Below are 15,636 nucleotides of genomic sequence, written 5' to 3'. Positions count from 1 at the left end.
CTGAGACAAGAGGATCTCTTGAGCCCAAGAGTTGGAGGTTGCTATGAGCTGTGACAGAGCCCAAGAGTTGGAGGTTGCTATGAGCTGTGACGCCACAGCCCTCTATGCAGGGGGACAGCTTGAGACTGTCTCAAAAAATAAGTTAAGAATTTAGTATGATGTAAGCACTCCCAATTTGTACAAATAATCAACACATTGAAATTGGCATAAATGTATTTATGATCTATGTACAAAAGACTTAATAAAAAAATTTTTTAAAAAGAATTTATATATATGTATGTGATGAACTCCTTTAACGTTTGGAAAATTTTTAAAAATTAGCCCCACTTTGAATTCATAATTCCATTTACACTTTCCCCACAGAATTTTATCCTAATGCAATATATTTGATCTGATTAAAAAATCTTGAATTGCTGGGCGGCCCCTGTGGCTCAGTGAGAATGGCGCTGGTCCCATATACCAAGGGTGGTGGATTCAAACCCAGGCCCGGCCAAATTGCAAGGAAAAAAATAGCTGGGCATTGTGGCAGGTGCTTGTAGTCCCAGCTATTCAGGAGGCTGAGGCAAGAGAATTACCTAAGCCCTAGAGCTGGAGGTTGCTATGAGCTGTGACGCAACAGCACTGTACTGAGGATGACAAAGTGAGACTGTCTCTTAAAAAAAAGAAAAATCTTGACTTGCAGCAGCGTTTGTAGCTCATGGATAGGGCGTCAGCCACATACACCAAGGCTGACGAGTTCAAACCCAGCCTGGGCCTGCTAAACAACGACAACTACAAAAAAAAAAAAAAGCCAGGTATTGTGGTGGGTACCTGTAGTCCCGGCTACTTGGGAGGCTAAGGCAAGAGAATCACGTAAGTCCAAGAGTTTGAGGTTGCTATGAGCTGTGACACCATGGCACTCTACCAAGTGCAACACTGTAAGACTCTGTCTCAAAAAAAAAAATCTTGAATTGCTCACTCTCTCATACTTATCCACAATGTTTATAAAATTTAGTTTTTTACTTATTCCCTGTAATCATCCACTTCTAAATATTAAAACTAAAAAAAAAAAAAGCCTTCCTTCTGGATTGTAAGTACGATTGTTGCTAGTATACAAAACAATACAAATGTATTGTAAATTTTCTTTTCTTTTCTTTTTTTTCTTTGAGACAGAGTCTTACTATGTCGCCCTACCCACTGAGCTGCCATGTTTTTCTTTTTCTTAAGGGTCTCAACCAGCAAAGCCAACAGTGGTTATAGAACGGCAAATTTTAATGAAATTGTAAAATTATAGGTGGCGCCTGTGGCTCCAAGGAGTAGGGCGCTGGCCCCATATGCTGGAGGTGGAGGGTTCAAACCCAGCCTCGGCCAAAAACTGCAAAAAAATAAAAAATAAAATAAAATTATAAATTTTATGTTATGAAACAAAAAGCAACAATTTTTTCTTATAATGAAATGAATGAGTTTTTTTCCAAATATGTTTCATTTCTTCTTTTTTTTGAGACAGAGTCTCACTTTGTCACTAGAGTGTTGTGGTGTCACAATTGACAGCAACCTTAAACTCTTAGGCTCAAGTGATCCTCTTGCCTCAGCCTCCCAAGTAGCTGGAACTATAGGTTCCTGCTACAATGCCCAGCTATGTTTTTAGAAACGAGGTCTTGCTCTGGCTCAGGCTGGTCTCAAACTCATGAGCTCAGGCAATCCACCCACCTCAGCCTCCCAGAGTGCTAGGATTGCAGGCGTGAGCCACTGCACCCGGCCTGTTTCGTTTATTCTTTTTGGAGTGCTGTGGCATCACAGCTCCCAGAAACCTCAAACTCTTGGGCTTAAGCGATTCTCTTGCCTCAGCCTCCCAACTATCTGGGACTACAGGTGCCCACCACAACACCCAGCTATTTTTTGTTGCAGTTGTCACTGTTGTTTAACTGGCCTGGGCAGGGTTAGAACCCTCCACCCTCGGTGTATGTGGCTGGTGCCGTAACCACTGTGCTACAGACGCCAAGCCTGATTCAATTATTTTTTTGTTTCAGGTCCTGGTTTTATGTGCCTTTAATACTTGTTTTTCCTTTCCTCTGTATTCACTAAGAATTTTTTTAAATAAGGCTACTTTTCGTAGCTTTTATTTTCCCTTTTTATTTACCATGTTATCTTCTCTGAGGAGGAATTCTCTGAATCTGTATCTTTTGAGGCCACTGTGGCCGTGGACAGCCCTACTGCTGTCCGTGGCTGGGGAATCACCACTGGGGTCCTCTCTCGTTCCAGCTTTGGGGGTCTCATAGACCATTTCAGACCCACAACAATCTTTATGTAAGAGTGTCCCTCTCAGGGACAAGTTATCATGGTCAGTGTCCAAATTTCCTGGGGAAGAGTAGGCCATAGCCTCTAGCACTCCAAAGGTCTGCCCGCTATTATGAGGGTGAGAGGGACAGGGGTGTAAGCGTCCATTGTTATGGTTGGCACAGATGATCTCCAGGTTCCTCTCCTCACTGTCATCAGACTGGGTCCGGGGACAGGTGCCAGACCCACTGCTGAAAGTGGAGCCAGATGCCTTGGGGACAGGGACAGAAGGCGGCTCCTCAGCCCAACTGCTCAGGGCCTTTCCATTGAGCTTCTTGGTTTCAAAAAGATGTTCTACAGAGCCACCATTGTTAGTGTCCTGAGAGGTGCCCTCTGGCGGCTGCTATGCTCGTGGCCTGAACCATTGCTGGGATTTCTAGACGTCTCTTCTTTAAAAAGTCCTTGCTGCAGCCTTCAGGAGGCAGGTCCTGGTTTCTCTGGGCCATTGCTGTGCTTAGACAGGCTTCCTTACTGGAGGAAGGGGCCGGGGTGTCTGCGGCTGGTTCCTGCTCTTCCTTCCTCTGCCTCCCCTGTCACGAAGGAGTTCTCGCCATCTTTGTTATTTGAGTAGGAGATACAGGAATAGCGGAGCCACTTGTAAGCTTTATAAATCTCTCGCTCAACTGATTCGATGTTGGAAGTCGGTGACGTCGGCTTGGCTGAATCTCCAGTGTGGCAGTGCTCTGCTCAGGGGAGGAGGTGGGGGAGGAGGAGAGGTCATCCACTTTGATTTGGGGGTAATCACAGTTGTCTTCTCCAATGTAGGTGTTGGTGGGCTTCATCAGGGCACCGGGCCTCTCTTCTTGGGGTGTCTTCTGTCGGTGCCAGTGGCATTCCTCTGCCGGGTAGAGGCTCGCCGTTCATTCAGCTCCTCCTCATCCTCTGAGCTGCTAGAGCTGCTGGAACTGCTGGATTCCTCTTCAGGACTGGGTGACCGTGGCCGGGGGAAGAGATCTGTGTCCAGTTCAACCTCACAGGCATTCTCTTCAGAATCAGAATCACTGGAAAGCGCCAGGAGGCGTTTGTCCTGGTAGCACCACAGAGCAGACAGACGCTGCTGGCGGGAGGCTGCATCCTCCCACGTGGGTGTTGGGGGAGTAGACACCACTGCATTTGTGGTGGTGCCTCGCAGGGGCCCCAGATGGAAGGCGTTGTCGGCAGACTCATCTACTGTGGGGGGTGGGGAGCGAGGCAGTGAGGCCTGTGCACTCGCTGACCCCTGCGTGTAGCTGGAGGACAGTACTCTCACTGAGGTCACTGTCCGAGTCACAGCTCCAGCCCTCAATCTCTCGGTATATCAGGGAGTGAAAGAAGGCCATCATCCGGTGGTCTTCCTGGACCGGTTGGCACAGTCATGTGACAGGCCACTACCACTGTTCAGCACATGGCTGATATACTCTTCATGGGTATGGAGGCAGCAGGAATCATCCTCAATATGACCATCAAGGTCTCTGGTACATCCTGGCTACTTGTATGGGCTCCAGACCTTGATAATCTTTTCTACACCTGAAGCACAGATCATGTCGGTGTGGGGATTAAATCGGATCTGGTTAACAATAGATCAGTGCCCTTTCAGCACCATGACAGCTCCGTTGACCACCCTACCAATGCCACCTGGTCACGATCTCCTGCGAAACAGCAGCTTTTCATGGTATATGAGTTGAAGTAACCCTGATTGTCAAACTGAAACACAGGCAGGCGGGAGTGGATGTCATAGAGCACAGGAGGCAGGTGACACCTCAGTGCCAGGAGCTGGGTCTTATTGCTGTTGAATCACACACTCATGGCACTTTGTAGGGATAGATTTCCACCGTAGTGCAAGAGAGAACTCTGAGGTTTTCGAATATTCCACAGTCCCACTCCTTCCTTTGAATTGGCTGTGGCCAGTAATCTCGGCTCCACGGGGTTAGACGTGATGCTATGAAAGGCTGATAGATAGTTTGCCAGGCAGAAGGGTTCTCCATGAGGAGACTCCCGGATGTCCCAGATAAGAACACAGCTATCGTCTGAGGAACTGGCAAAAATGTCATTCACTGGGCTTACTGACAAGCCACACACTGCATCTTCATGAGCAAACACATCCAAGGTCTCACTGCTTTCAACATCATGGAGGATAACTCACTCGTCATTTCCTCCATAGAACACTTGGGTGTTCCCACTGTTGAATATTGGAGTGGTGCTCTCCTTTCAGCTGCATGGGCTTGACCCTTGAGTGGATGGCTTGTTCCACGTGCCATAGCAAAACCCGATGGCCATCTCCTCCTGAGACCAGCCACTGGCCTCCATTGTTGGAGAATTCAATGGCTTTGACATAGCCGGAGTGGCCAAGGAGGTCCTTCTTGTATAGGTTTCTGCGGCCCCACAGGCTTCTCCTCTGAAAGTCCTGAGTGAGCAAGGGGGTCTCCATGCAAGCCTCATGGGACAAGAAGCCCACCACTGACCTGCTGCCCCCCAGGCCAGCTCTCCTCTTCATGCTGGAACCGGCGCTGCTGTGGCCGCTCTCCCCTCACCTTGGCCCTCCCCTTGCCCTGCAATCCAGATGATTCTTTAACCAGCAGTGGCAGACCAATTTTATTCTTCATGAATATTACTTATTACTAGAATGAGTTGGTTCAAAATAATTATAATCCTATATGTTTTTTTCTCTATTTTTCTGTTAGCACTTAGAAAACTTGTCTACACAAAAAAAAAGAAAAAAAAGAAAACTTGTTTACAGAAATTAATAATTGGGATTGGGAGGAATTTTTTTTATAGTAGTGACATTCAATTTTTTAGCTTCTGAGTCCTATGCAAAACGAATTACATAGCAATTATCAATTGTGTTTCTTAATGATTTATCAGTTGACCATTTAATTAGGTCCTTTTTAAGTTTTGTTGAAAGAATTAGCTATGACCTAAGGTAGCAAAATTACATTAGATCTTTTCCAGCCAATAAATTAATCCACTTTCTCAAAACCAACTGCAGAGTTTTGAATCATCCCTGTGATAATGTGAACAGCCCAGGGCCAGGCACCAAAGTATGCAAGGAGAAAGAGGGCGGTGGCCAAGTGCTCAGCCCAGGTCCTTCTTGGGGAATTGTAGGGCAGAGTCCATGTGGAAGTCTTGTAACTTGATGGTTCTACTGGGGTGTGTATGAAAGCCTTCTGGGAAAGACCATACTCCTAATCCTGGTCCAAAGACCTTGGCTGCTGCAACCCTATAGCCACCTTCCCACAGGGCCCCGCTCTTGAGCAGGGTTTGGACCTCTTCCCTGCAGTGCCTATAGATCCTGCAGCCTCTTCCTCCTCAAGTCCAAAGAGCTGGGAGCACCACCTGAGTAGGTTGTCACAGGTAAACACCTCCTGCTTTGAATACCTGACAACTGCCACTTTGTATACGTGACAACTGCCACGGGGAACTTGTAAATCTTGGTCCTTAATACTTTGAGTTCACTTATTTGTTTGGTATTGACTCTCTCCACTAGTGAAACAGAAGCTCCATGAGACCAGGGACTCTGTTTCAAACAGTGTCCACCACAGTGCTCAGCCCATATGGACCCCAGTGGCTGTTATGGACACTATGACTCAAGGCCCAGACAGATCTCTCACCCCAGTGGCAGGCTCAATGTCCCCGTTGCTGGGTGTGCAGTCAGCTCTCTTCAGCCACCAACCTCTCCAGGGGTAACTCAGCTGAAACTTGCTAAGGTCACATCCTCCCCCAGGATGGCTCACAAGCAAGTCCTGGCCATCTTGGTCCAACTGAGGACAGCCCTAAAGGGTCATTTATTGCAGAGGTCCCTTGTGGGGAACCAGTAAACAATGTCCTTGGGCAAATCACAGTACCACTCCTGCTATCTGTCCCTTCCCCTCTACAGGTGCAAGCCATACCCCAATAAGCAGTTACTCAGCTCAGTCCTGGAGTCTACCTCCCCCATTAGGGACCCAGTCTGCCACAATGACTCCGCCAGGTGACTCCATTTTACAGATGAGGAAACTGAGGGACAAGGAAGGTCAAGAACTTTCCTAATGCATCAGGCAGAACGTGGTGTCAGGCCTTGAGTTTGTGCATCAGCCACATGAAGTTCCACAAGCACCCTGCTCCCTTCTGGTTCTAGGCTGTGACACACGTTGTTCCCTCCCCCTTCCACCTGGCCAACTCCCACATAGGATTTTGATGTCATGGCCACTAGCACTTCCTCTAGAAAGCCTTCCCTGGCTGGTGATAAGTATGAAGTGCATGGGATTCCACCTGTGCCTCCCACTCACTGTGAGGACCTGAGGCACAGGCCTTGCCCATCTGCCCCTCTGAGCTTCCCACCTGTTGACTAAACAGTACACTCACAATCAGCTTGTGAGGGCAGGAGGGAGGGCAGGAACATTGAAGGCTTCTTTGCCCCAGGTAGGTCCCGCACTCAGAGCCTTGCCTGACTTGGGTGACTGGCTGATACTGCCACAGAGATCATTGGTCATTGTTTATTACTTCAGTCTTTTTACTCGCTTTCAATTTCGGTGAATTATGTTACCCTGTCTATAAGTTCCTTGATCTTCTGAAATGTCCACTATGCTACCATTCAACAAACTTTTCATTTCAAATAACATATTATTTCAAGTTCTAGAATTTCCAATTATTTTTTCATAATATCCATATCACTACTTACCATCTGTTTATTCACTACATTAATGTCTTCCTTTTAATCACCAAACGTACTTATTTTTTATTTTCATTTTTTTTAGAGACAGAGTCTCAATTTGTCACCCTCAGTAGAGTGCTATGGCGTCACAGCTCACAGCAACCTCCAGGTCTTGGGCTTAGGTGATTCTCTTGCCTCAGCCTCCCCAGTAGCTGGTACCATAGGTGCCCACCACAAAGCCCGGCTTTGACCAGGGCCGGGTTTGAACCCCCCACCCTCGGTATATGGAGCAGGCACCCTACTCACTGAGCTACAGGAGCTGCCTACCACCAAACTTACTTAAAAATACTCTTTTAGGCTCAGCACCTGGGGCTCAAGCAGCTAAGGCACCAGCCACATACACCTGAGCTGGTGGGTTTGAATCCAGCCCAGGCCGCCAAACAACAATGACGGCTGCAACCAAAAAATAGTCGGGCATTGTGGTGGGCACCTGTAGTCCCAGCTACTTGGGAGGCTGATGCAGGAGAATCGCTTGAGCCCAGGAGTTGGAGGTTGCTGTGAGCTGTGATGCCACAACATTCTACGCGGGGTGACAGCTTGAGGCTCTGTCTCAAAAAAAAAAGAATACTCTTTTAAAGTCTTTGCTAATTCTCACATAAGTAATATCCAAGTCTGCTTCATTGAATTTTTTCTTCTGGTTACAGGACATATTTTTCATGCTTCTTCAAATATTCTAGTAATTTTTAATTTTTTAATGCTATTCACTGTGGTTGCTATTATCATTAAGAGTCTGGAGGGGTTTTTCCCTTTAAAGCAATGTTCTTCAGTCTTTTTTTATCTCATGGCACACTTGAACCTATAATTAAACTTCTGCGGCACACTTAAGTGATGTTGCTCAAAAAAAAAGAGCAAAAAAAAAGGAATATACTTACTGTGCTTTGGAATTCTTTCAAAAATAATTTAATTAATGATCTTTAAAATTTTTCTCAGCACACTTAAGATCCTCTCACAGCACACTGTGTGCCCTGGCACGCTGGTTGAAAAATTCCTGCTTTAGGGCGGCTCCTGTGGCTCAGTGAGTAGGGCACCAGCCCCATGTACCGAGGGTGGTGGGTTCAAACCCAGCCCCGGCCAAACTGCAACAAAAAAATAGCCGGGCGTTGTGGTGGGCGCCTGTAGTCCCAGCTGCTCGGGAGGCTAAGGCAAGGAATCATGTAAGCCCAAGAGCTGGAGGTTGCTGTGAGCCGTGTGACGCCACGGCACTCTACCAAGGGCAGTAAAGTGAGACTCTGTCTCTACAAAAAAAAAAAGAAAGAAAAGAAAAATCCCTGCTCTAACGAGTATTGAGCTTTGTTCTAGTGGCAGTTAATACACTGGCTTTAGGCTTTGTTACAGCCAGTCTAGAGTAGCCCTACTGTTAAGGCACAGGCTTTCTGGAATTTCAGGTGGAGGTCTGGGATCTTCACTGAGGTCTCTGCCCTCTGGCCAGTTAGAACTCCAACATCCCCTAGCACTGTGTGACCCTCCCTCCTCCAGGGTCTCCATGCCATGTGGTATATTCATCATAGGACAGCCTACCTGGCCTCCAACCACTAGAAACCGACCAAAAATGTTGGCAGGTGAGGCAGAAACTGGAGTAAATGGCAAAGTTACAGGAGATGCGAGCTCCAGCTTCTAGGAATCCACAGAGATTCCCATGTTCTATCCCTTTACATCCCTTCGTTTCTTTTTCTTATGCACTTGGGTAAGGAAAAGTCATCGCCTAAGTCGATCATAGAGATCTGATTGCCAAAGCCAAGATTCAAGGTAAAAATAGGATCCTTAATTTCTGAAGAACTGAGTATTCTATTTTCTACGTGCACCTGCCTATCCATAGATAAGTATTAGGTCCTAGAAGCAGCGAAAGCTTACAGCAATGGCAAAATCTTACTAAAGCAATTTAAAATTACAATGAGTGTTCCAAATGGACAACTTTAAAAAATGCATTTTAAAATGACAGTCCCTGGCTCGGCACCTGTGGCTCAAGCAGCTAAGGCGCCAGCCACATACACCTGAGCTGGAGGTGTATGTGGCTCCAGCCCGGGCCTGCCAAACAATGACGGCTGTAACCAAAAAATAGCTGGGCATTGTGGCAGGCACCTGTAGTCCCAGCTACTTGAGAGGCTGAGGCAAAAGAATCGCTTAAGCCCATGACTTGGAGGTTGCTCTAAGCTGTGACTCTATAGCACTCTACAGAGGGTGACATAGTGAGACTCTGTCTCAAAAAAAAAAAATGACAATCCTTGAATTAGTCTCATCCACAGATGTCTACTGATGCATTGAAGTTTATAAAAAGATTTAAAAGTCTCTTTACAAGGGCGGCACCTGTGGCTCAGTGGGTAGGGCGCTGGCCCCATATACCAAGGGTGGCAGGTTCAAACCCATCCCCTGGGCATTGTTGCGGGTGCCTGTAGTCCCAGCTGCTCGGGAGGCTGAGGCAAGAGCTGGAGGTTGCTGTGAATCCTGTGATGTCGTGGCACTCTATCGAGGGCGGTAAAGTGAGACTATGTCTCCACAAAAAAAAAAGATTGATAGTCTGAATAAAAGTATAGCAAGTCTGGCAAATAAAAATTATTTACAAATGCTATAATATCTGCACCTGTCTGTATCTATGGGTCTATATATGTCACGTGTATACGATATTTCAAAATATGTAAAAGAGCTCTAGTTAATTGGCTTAAAAAAGTAAGTGTTTGAGGCGGCGCCCATAGCTCAGTGGGTAGGTCGCCGGCCACATATACCAAGGCTGGCAGGTTTGAACCCAGCCAGGGCCAGTTAAAACAACAATGACAACTGCAACAACAACAAAAAAAAAATAGCTGAGCTTTGTGGCGGGTGCCTGTAGTCCCAGCTACTTGGGAGGCTGAGGCAAGAGAATCACTTAAGCCAAGACTTTGAGGTGGTCATGAGCTGTGATGCCACAGCACTCTACCCATGGCTATAGCTTGAGACTCTGCCTGAAAAAAAAAAAAAGGAGTAAGTGCTCGAATATTTCATCAGAAAAACAGAAAAGAACTCAAATCCCTTAGTTCATGTGGCTTTAGTAATCTTCGGTAAATAAAACTGTCCCCTCTTTGGTCTGTGCCTGTGCAGGTGGTGGGAAGCAGATTGCTCCGAGGCCTTGGGCAAGACCTGCGGGAGATGCTACTTGTCCTGACGTCTTGAGGCGACTGGGTGATGTGAAGTCTGTGATTACCTCATTACTGCAAGAACGGCTGCCAAACAACTCTCAAAAGGGTGAGGGTCAGTGATGCAGAAAATAAGAAAGTTCTGGGCAGCAAATCTTATTGGCCTGGGAACTTGAAACATAAAAGAACTGCAAAAAGGGGAGGTTTGTTCAGGGAGCTGGATACATTGGGAGTGTTAAAGAAGCACAGCAGGCATTGTCAGCTGTGAAATGGTGTAAATGTCAAGGATCTTGAGCTATCTTTCTGTGTTCTTTTCTGCCTACTCTGAACCTGCTAACTTTTCCCATTGATGTTGAGATAAAGTCAATGTTTATAATATTATTAATTCAAGGTTGGGCACCATGGCTCACACCTGTAATCCCAATACTCTGGGAGGCCGAGGCAGGTGGATTGCTTGAGCTCATTTGAGACCTGGCTGAGGAAAAGCAAGACACTGTCTCTAAAAATAGACGGATGTTGTGTCAGGACTTGTAATCTCAGCTACTCGAGAGGCTGAGGCAAGAGGATGCTTGAACCCAAGAGTTTCAGGTTGCTGTGAACTGTGATGCCACGACACTCTAACGACGGTGACAAAGTGAGACAGTCTCAAAAAAATATATTATTAATTCAAGGCTACTTGGAGATCTCGCAGCTCATTCTAGCTAAAATACAAACATTGAAAACTCATTTTAAGGCTTGGCGCGTGTGGTTCAAGTGGCTAAGGCGCCAGCCACATACACCTGAGCTGGTGGGTTCGAATCCAGCCCAGGCCCGTCAAACAACAATGACAGCTACAACCAAAAAAAAAGGCCGGGTGATGTGGCTGACACGTGTAATCCCAGCTACTTGGGAGGCGGAGGCAGGAGAATCGCTTGAGCCCAGGAGTTGGAGGTTGCTGTGAGCAATGATGCCATGGCACTCTACCCAGGGTGACAGCTTAAGGCTCTGTCTCAAAAAAGAAAGAAAAAAGAAAACTCATTTTAAACTGACAAAAAGGGTTTTGGGGGGCCTGGGTACCCACAGCCTTTGCCAGGATCGGAACTGAGGACAGTTGACACAAGAAAAAACTCAGACTCCATTATCTCAGGTGAAATAACTGATGGGAGCCTGGGAGAGGCAGACACCAAGCCAGCAGTATCTCAAGTGCAGCACCAGGCTGTTCTCCCATAGGTCTCTTTATTCAATCAAAAATCATAAATCAAGTTAGCAGTATAATGCATAAATTATTCAAAGCAAGGTACCTTAAGTAATCATTAATAATCAGAAGAAGGGCCGGGCGCGGTGGCTCACGCCTGTAATCCCAGCACTGTGGGAGGCTGAGGAGGGAGAATCGCTTGAGCTCAGGAGTTCGAGACTCGCCTGAGCGACAGTGAGACCCCCGACTCGTGAAAAAAAAAAATGGAAAAACCCAGCCGGGCGCCGCTGCGAGCGCTTGTAATCCCAGCGGCTTCTGGAGGCTAAGGCAGCGGGGTGCCCGCAGCCCGAGTCTGAGGTTGTGGTGAGCTACCACGCCCACTGCACTCTGCTCAGGGGCATAGGGTGGGACCCTGTCTCAACAACAACAAAAAATAAATAAAAAAATAATCAGAAGAAGGGAAACAAAGGAAGGGAAAATCATGCAGGCACACCGTGTGGTTACAATTTATACTTTACAAACTGGGGATAAAGTTGCCTAACCTGCTTCAGTGACTTCTAGCTAGGCTTTTGTAGGACTCAGGTGATAGTAATCTTTGGTTGCTAGGCATTCTGTTCTCAGCCACCAAGTAACAATAGGGTGGTCAGTAGCACAGGAAAAAGGGGACACAGGATCCTGGACTGTGATCAACAGGACCCCAGAATTCTAGCCCTGAGCCTGCTGGGTGCCAGACGTCCTATGTAGACAACTAGGCTATTGGTAGCCTCAAGGGGTTTGAGGAACTTGGACTCTGGTCAACAAGCCCTCCAGAAATTCCCACCCTAAACTACACTACAAACCTGACTCCTACAAAGAGTAAAAGACACTTTTTTTTTTTTGAGACAGAGTCTCATTATGTTGCCCTAGGTAGAGTGCTGTGGCATCATAGCTCATAGCAACCTCAAACTCTTGGGCTCAACTGATACTCTTGCCTCAGCCTCCCAAGTAGCTGGGACTACAGGAGCCCACCTATTTTTTTGTTGTTGTTGCAGTCGTCATTGTCGTTTAGCAGGCCCTGGCTGAGTTCATTACATATTTTCTTTTTTGCAGTTTTTGGCTGGGGCTGGGCTTGAACCTGCCACCTCTGGCATATGGGTCCGGTGCCCCACTCCTTTGAGCCACAGGCGCTGCCCCAGCCCCCTGGCTGGGTTCAAACTCATCAGCCCCAGTATATGTGGCTGGCACCCTACCCTCTGAGCTACAGGCACCGAGCCAAAAGAGACGCATTTTTAAATCAAACTACCATGGAAACTGTTTTACCCAAAACTTTGGTCCATAGGCATTATTATATTACATATCAGGGCAACTAATACAAAATGGTATTTATCTTTCATTGGGTTATACAGTAGAACTTCTATAAGCTGTCTCCCCAAGAGACTGTAATGGAGGTGGTCAACATAAGAAACTAGGTTCACTGTACTGATTGCACATGTAGTACATGTACTGGTCTATGAAAATTAGGTCAACTTAAGGAGGTGGTCAGTGTAGGGAGGTGGTCAGCTATGAAGGTTCCATTCTATTTATATGAGTATGTTATGAATATCTGTTCCAAAGCTGAGATTCCTAAAATTCTAATAGGTCTTAGTATATGTCATCAGTAATAATTATAATCATGCTAAATTGTCATATGCTATAGAAATAACCAAATCTCTCTTTTCTTTTTGCAGTTTTGGCCAGGGCGAGGCTTGAACCTGCCACCCCAGTATATGGGGCTGGCACCCTACTCCTTGAGCCACAGGCACCACCCCACCAAATCTCTTTTTCATCTTTAACCACAGCGAAGATGTGTCATCCACAATTGCTATTTTCCTTTGATACTTCTCAAGAAACAGTTTATAATCAGCTATCAACCAACATTTTCTTCTTTACAAAAAGTCATGGAGTCCAGACACAGTGGCTCGTATTTGTAATCCCACCACTCTGGAGGCCAAGCCAGGCAGATTGCTTAAACTCAGGAGTTCAAGACCAGCCTGAGCAAGAGTGAGACCCTGTCTCCACTAAACAGAAAAACTAGCTGGGCACAGTGGCTCACACCTGTAGTCCCAGCTACTTGGGAGGCTGAGGCAAAAGGGATGCTCAAGCCCAAAAGTTTGAGGTTGCCGTGAGCTATAACACCACTGCACTCTACCTGGGGTGACAGTGAGTCTCTGTCTCAAAAAAAAAAAAAGGGCGGCGCCTGTGGCTCAAAGGGGTAGGGCACCAGTCCCATATGCCGGAGGTGGCGGGTTCAAGCCCAGCCCCAGCCGAAAACCACAAAAAAAAAAAAAAAGTCAGGTTTGGCGTCCTTAGCTCAGCGGTTAGGGCGCTGGCCACATGCACTGGGGCTGGTGGGTTCAAACCCAGTCCAGGCCTGCTAAAAACAACAATAACAACTACAACAAAAAAATAGCCGGGCATTGTGGTGGGTGCCTGTGGTCTCAACTCCTCGGGAGGCTGAGTTAGGAGGACTGCTTAAACTCCGGAGTTTGAGGTTGCTGTGAGCTAGGCTCACACCACTGTACTCTAGCCTGGGCAACAGAGTGAGACTCTGTGTCCAAAAAAGTATTATTGATTCTTTTTGCGTTTCTTTCCAGAGTCAAGACAAGTATTAAGTAAATAGTAAAGTTTATCTGCTATCTCCATAACTTACTGGATAAGCAACTCAATCCCGCTGGCCCCAACCTGTTCTCCATTGCCAATACCCTGCTACTAAACCTGCAAACACCCTCCCTTAGGCCCAGGATTGTCACATGTGGGACAGGTGCAATGTAAGGGCTAATTTCAGGGATGGGCACAGATTCCTAAGCAAATACTAAACGATGAACTTTGCCTTTTTGGGCACATCGTACAAACATCCATCCCAACCATAAATAATTTCCTGCTTTCCAAAGACTTAGTGCTTCTTGAGTATAACTGTACTCAGTTATGGGTTCTATGCATATACAGATAGAACAAAAATTTACTGGCCACCTTAGGACAAATTACTAAAGAGACTAAAAATACCATGACACACAAAAGTCTTTAAATCCCTTAGCTTAAATGATTAACAGTGCTTAGGGTTTCTTTTATATAATAAATTGCTTTAATTCTGCAACTAAACCTAAGAACTTATCTATAGCTCAACACTTACAGATAAATTAATTTTGTAACCTTGACTTTGACATTTTGGTGTTTACTTTTATGTTACCTAGAACAGCAGTCCCCAACCTTTTTGAGGAAGGTTTCAGGGAAGACAATTTTTCCATGGACCAAGGCAATGTGTGTGTGGGGGGGCATTAGATTCTCATGTGGAGGCGCGACCTAGATCTCTCCCATGTGCAGTTTACAATGGGGTTCACACTCCTTGAGAATTAATGCTGCCACTGATGTGACAGGGGGCCGAGCTCAGGCAGTAATGGGAGGGATAGGGAGTGGCTGCAGGTACAGATGAAGTTTCCCATGCTCACGCTTCTCCCCTCCTGCTACGCACGCGGCCCGTTTCCTAGAAGGCCACAGAAAGTATCAGTACATAGCCTGGGCGCTGGGACCACTGTTCTAAGGTTTTAAGGGGTTGGTAGATGCCTGTCCACCTCCCCTTGCATCTGGCCCATAACATTTAATTGGCTATCAGCTCTTACGTCTCCCTGGGCACCAGGGTCCCACCAAGAGTCTGGATGGACCCAAGGCATGTAGCCACACCACCTGGCAATGATGGGACAAAATAAAAGTCTGGGGCGGCGCCTGTGGCTCAGTGACTAGGGCGCCGGCCCCATATACCGAGGGTGGCAGGTTCAAACCCGGCCCCAGCCAAACTGCAACAAAAAAATAGCCGGGTGTTATGGCAGGCGCCTGTAGTCCCAGCTACTCGGGAGGCTGAGGTAAGAGAATTGCCTAAACCCAGGAGTTGGAGGTTGCTGTGAGCTGTGTGATGCCACGGCACTCTACCCAGGGCGATAAAGTGAGACTCTGTCTCTACAAAAAAAAAAAAAAAGCCTGGCCATCAATGTTGGCAGATCTTGGCCAAAAGTGGGGCTTGTGAACAAAAGTAAAATCTTAAGCCCCCCTGCTGGCTGAAATGGACCCCCTCTTGGCCAACAGGATCTCAGAAATAACCTAATACAGTGGTTCTCAACCTTCCTAATGCTGCCATGTATTTTCATTGTTACAAAGGGGCACGACCTGCAGGCTGAGAACCTAATTAGCATTAGGGCCTAATGCTAATTGCTGGCCTTGAAAAGGAAGATCAGACCTGCCTCATCATTCCCCTTCCCTTCTTGGAGACGTCCTTTGTAGCTCATTAACAGGCTAAGGCTGTGCAAGACAGAGCTCAAACCACACATGCAGGCTGTCAGTTTACGAAACAGAACACTAGA

The 15,636-nt window shown here is 46.7% G+C and overlaps 1 pseudogene; it reads right to left on the bottom strand.

The window, feature by feature from the left end:
• Window positions 1–2,098: 2,098 nt before the first annotated feature.
• LOC128563445 (DDB1- and CUL4-associated factor 5-like) lies at window positions 2,099–4,789 on the bottom strand (annotated as a pseudogene).
• Between the last annotated feature and the right edge of the window lie 10,847 nt (window positions 4,790–15,636).

This window comes from Nycticebus coucang, chromosome 13 (assembly GCF_027406575.1).
Source record: "Nycticebus coucang isolate mNycCou1 chromosome 13, mNycCou1.pri, whole genome shotgun sequence".
Classification (NCBI taxonomy): Eukaryota; Metazoa; Chordata; class Mammalia; order Primates; family Lorisidae; genus Nycticebus; species Nycticebus coucang.
This window is presented reverse-complemented; position numbering and strand designations above follow the sequence as displayed.